We start from the raw sequence: 5,382 nt of genomic DNA, 5'->3' as shown, positions 1-5,382 counted from the left end.
TATTACCCATTCTTGGATTATTGAAATAGCCAGCTGGTGGCTCTCCCTGCCTCAAGTGTCCCCACTCCTTCCTCCATCCAACCACTAGAGTGATTTTCCGAAAGCACAACAACAAACCATTTCACACACACTCCTTACACACCCCCCTTCCCACCCCCACCTTCTCAGTTACCTCCAGTGATTCCTATGGCTTCCAAGATGGAATACAAAATGCTCTGTTTGACCTTCGAAGCCTGTCCTAACCTAGCCTACCTCCTACCTTTCCAATCTTCTTACACCTTACTCCCAGACATGTACTCTTTGATCCAGCGATATTGGCCTTCTGGCTGTTCCACCCACAAGATACTCCCATCTTTTCTCTACCTGCTATGCCTGAACTGTTCTCCCTCCTCACCTCCACCTACTGGCTTCTTTAAGTTCCAACTAAAATCCCATCGTCAACAAGAAGCCTTCCCCAACCTTTCCCAATTCTAGTGCCTTCCCTCTGTTAATCATTTCCTATTTATCCCGTATAGAGCTTGTTTGTACGTGTGTGTTTGATTGTTCCCTGCCCCCAGTAGACTGTGAGCTTGAGGGCAGGGATTGTCTTTTGCCTTTTCTTGTATCCCTCAGGCTTAGCACAGTGCCTGACCTGACCTAATAAATGTGTATTGATTGATTGGATGACTCTTATTCTTGTTGATCTCAGTTCCATATACATACACACACACACACACACGCACACGCATTTTTTTTTTTAGAAATGAGACCTTTATCAGAGAAACTTGCTGCAAAGATTTTTTTCCCCAGTTTCCTGTCAAAACTCCTTTCCTTTGAAGCCACTCTTCACCTTTTTGAAGATTTGCAGTTGCTGGTCTTAATTATTTAATTTTGAGATACTAATGCTGCCAGCCATCTCTCCTCTGCCACCACTGGGTTGTTCTTGCAACCATCATCATACAGTGAGTGATACGTGTGGGGGAAAGACCACCAAACATACAGACCCTACGGGTCAGCGGAAGCACACTTGACGCTGAAGCCGCTCATCATTGACGTTAGAGGAAAGGAAAGGGAAGTCCTCAGATTGTCAGTTTCTAATATGTTTCATTTCAGAGCTTGACCTTCCTAAAGAGTCAGGAGTATCTACCAAGTGGGGTGGTTCAAAGTGTCTCTGGGGAACGGCTTGAGTTTGCCTTGGGCTCACTTTGTGTAGGATCTTATCATTGTGTTTGGGAAGTAATCCTCTCTCAGACCCTCTGTTTGAGTTCCGGTGGTGTACAGATTCTGTCTTCCTATAGAGACAGCCTGAATTTGAATTTTCAGACTTTAGTAACTCCAGGATAGAAGTGGTTACTATTGTTATCTTGTTGGCTGTTAACTTCTTTTTTCATCATTGAGGGCAGTAACATCTGTTCCTAGCATATATCACTTGCTTATTATTATTGGAGCAAATGCATTGAAGATGACTATTTACAATTAATGTTAATCATATCCATCTCATTGGATAACTTGGCATCCTGTTTACCATTATCATTAACCATATCATTAGCATTTCCCCAGTGATTGTCTTGAGAATCCTGAAATGTAGAAGTAATTAATGTTGGGAAGTGCTGATAAGTTTGTTTACTTTTTCATTAACAAGGTATAAGTAACAAGTACAGATGGTAGTGTCTTGTTTGGATTTGTGGATGTACTTGGCCAAGCCTGTTGTAGTAAGTACTGAAATTCTTTTTTCAGTCTTACAAAAAAAGATCACATTCCTCCTTGATTTTATATTGCCCCCAAAGTCCCTATTTGATCCTCTTCAGACCCAGGTAGCCAATGTCTAGAGTATTTTAAAAGAGAAAGTTGCTATGGATTGCATAAATAATGTAAATGTTGTCTTTTCCATTGGCCTTGATACAAAGCAATCAACTGTGTTTAGACATGGGTATCTGTGGCATTTAAAGAAAACATTTAGGTAAAACCCATATAAAATATTCTGGTCAATCATGAACTCCCTGGGTGTTTGTGTTCTCTTCGTCATCACATATAGGCTTGTCTGTTTCCATGTGGTTTCTACCACACACACACACACCCTTCCCACGACCCCCAGCACAATGTAAGCTTCTTGAAGGGCAGGGATGAGCATTTAGGAAAAGTAAAAAGAAACCTGGTCTCAAGAAAGAAGGTCATCTTTCTACTTACTCATTCCTTAAGTAATATTGTAAGCATGTGAAGTTTTTCTAGAAATTCTTAAAAAATGTGCATCTATTCATGGCCATTACTTTATATATAAAATAAAAATTTCTCAACTTTCCTACAAGTTGATTTCCCATTGCAACAAACTCTGAAACTCCCCAGCTCATCAGCCAGGGCTCTGAAATTACTTTACACTAACAGTGTCTGACGTCTATCATATAGATGATATCAGATGTACAGATTGGTCAAGTGACAAGGTAGCTAGGAGCTCATTTCAGTTGTTTAAGTTTAGTATGCACCTCAAAGGGTGCCATGAAGATCACAAAAGTTGTAATTCACGTCCATCCTTTTTGGAAAATTGCGTCACAAAATGAGACCCACGCCAGTAAGACACCTGCAAAAAAAAAAGTTTGAAATCCCAGCGACTCCAAATTCTTCTCTTGTTTCAGAAATCAACAATTGAGCTATAAAAGGACCTTGAGAAGACATCACTTTTCTCCATTAAAGAAATGGTATGGAAATGTTCATTTTATTTAAATATTTACATAAGAAATCTCTTTTGGATAATAAAACATAGTTTTATTTAAAGATAGATTTTATGGACTACCCTCATTCTCCTTTTTTATGAAATATAAAAATTAGCAAATTACCAAACATCTTAAATTCTAAAAAGAGAAAAAAAATCACTTAGGTGGCTTTATTACTATTTTTCTTTGTCATGTATCCCTTTGGCAATCCGGTGAAGCCTCAGGACTCTTCCTTCGAATGATGTTTTTAATGCAGAAAATAAAATATATAAAATTTAAAAAGAAAACAGTTATAATGAAATATTGTTATCAAATATTTAAATAAAAAAAATCACAAGTTCATGGACCCGAAGGTAAGAACTCTCCTTTATTATATAAAGAACAGGACATAGTCTTCCTTTTCAGAAACTGAGTTCTTTGTATGATAAAAAAAAAATTAATACTAACACTATACCTCTGTGATTTCTTTTTTTGGGGGGGTTCTTTTTTTTATTTGACATTTTTAGTTTTCAGCATTGATTTTCACAAGAGTTTGAATTACAAATTTTCTGCCCACTTCTACCCTCCCACCCACTCCAAGATGGCATATATTCTGGTTGCCCCATTCCCCAGTCAGCCCTCCCTTCTGTCACCCCACTCCCCCACCATCCCTTTTTCCCTTACTTTCTTGTAGGGCAAGGTGAATTTCTATGCCCCATTGCCTGTATATCTTATTTCCTAGTTGCGTGCAAAAACTTTTTTTGAACATCTGTTTTTAAAACTTTGAGTTCCAAATTCTCTCCCCTCTTCTCTCCCTACCCACCCTCCCTAAGAAGGCAAGCAATTCAACATAGGCCACATATGTATCATTATGTAAAACCCTTCCACAATACTCATGTTGTGAAAGACTAACTATATTTTGCTCCTTCCTGTCCTATCCCCCTTTATTGAATTTTCTCCCTTGACCCTGTCCCTTTTCAAAAGGGTTTGCTTTTGATTACCTCCTCCCCTTATCTGCCCTCCCTTCTATCATCCCCCCTTTTTTATCTCCTTCCTCCTTTCCTGTGGGGTAAGATACCCAGTTGAGTGTGTATGTTATTACCTCCTGAGGTCAAATCCGATGAGAGCAAGATTCACTCATTCCCTCTCACCTGCCCCCTCTTCCCTTCCTATACAATTGCTTTTTCTTGCCACTTGTATGGGAGATAATTTATTTTAAATTTATTTAACATATTTAGTTTTCAGCATTGATTTTCACAAGAGTTTGGATTATAAATTTTCTCCCCATTTCTACCCTCCCCCCCACTCCAAGATGGCGTATACTCTGGTTGCCCTGTTCCCCAGTCAGCGCTCCCCTCTGTCACCCCACTCCCCTCCCATCCCCTTTTCCCTTCCTTTCTTGTAGGGCAAGATAAATTTTTACGCCCCATTGCCTGTGTATCTTACTTTCTTGTTGCATGCAAAAACATTTTTGTTTGTTTTTGAACATCTGTTTTTAAAACTTTGAGTTCCAAATTCTCTCCCCTCTTCCCTTCCCACCCACCCTCCCTAAGAAGTCAAGCAATTCAACATAGGCCACATGTGTATCATTGTGTATAACCCTTCCACAATACTCATGTTGTGAAAGACTAACTATATTTTGCTCCTTCCCAACCCATCCCCCTTTATTGAATTTTCTCCCTTGACCCTGTCCCCTTTCGAAAGTGTTTGTTTTTGACTACCTCCACCCCCAACTGCCCTCCCCTCCATCATCCCCCCCATTTTTTTTTATCTTCTTCCCTCTTCTTTCCTGTGGGGTAAGATTCCCAATTGGGTATGTATGGTGTTCCCTCCTTAGGCCAAATCTGATGAGAGCAATGTTCACTCATTCCCCCCTCACTTCACTCATTCCCCCCTCACCTGCCCTCTCCCCTCCTCCCACAGAACTGCTTCCTCTTGCCACCTTTATGGGAGATAATCCATCCCATTCTATCTCTCCTTATCTCCCTCTCTCAGTATGTTCCTCTCTCATCCCTTAATTTGATTTTATTTCTTTTAGATATCTTCCCTTCATCTTCAACTCACCCTGTGTCCGCTCTCTCCCTCCCTCCCTCCCTCTCTCTCTCTCTCTCTCTCTCTCTCTCTCTCTCTCTCTCTATATATATATATATATATATATATATATATATATATATATATATATATATATACACACATACACACATAGATATATACATACATACACATTCACTATGGGAGATAATTTATGCCATTCTATCTCTCCCTTCCTCCCTCTCTCAATATATTCCTCTCTCAACCTTTAATTTGATTTTATTTTTTTAGATATCATCCCTTCATATTCAACTCACCCTGTGCCCTCTGTAAATATATATATATGTATATTCCCTTCAGCTACCCTATTACTGAGGTCTCATGAATTATACACATCATCTTTCCATGTAGGAATGTAAACAAAACAGTTCAACTATAGTAAGTCCCTTATGATTTCTCTTTCTTGATTACCTTTTCATGCTTCTCTTGATTCTTGTGTTTGAAAGTCAAATTTTCTATTCAGCTCTGGTCTTTTCACTGAGAAACCTTGAAAGTCCTCTATTTTATTGAAAATCCATATTTTGCCTTGGAGCATTATACTCAGTTTTGCCGGATAGGTGATTCTTGATTTTAATCCTAGCTCCACTGACCTCTGGAATATCATATTCCAAGCCCTTTGATCCCT

Source organism: Trichosurus vulpecula, chromosome 2, assembly GCF_011100635.1.
Source record: "Trichosurus vulpecula isolate mTriVul1 chromosome 2, mTriVul1.pri, whole genome shotgun sequence".
Classification (NCBI taxonomy): domain Eukaryota; kingdom Metazoa; phylum Chordata; class Mammalia; order Diprotodontia; family Phalangeridae; genus Trichosurus; species Trichosurus vulpecula.
The sequence above is the reverse complement of the archived record's forward strand: the minus strand, read 5'-3'. Positions refer to the sequence as shown.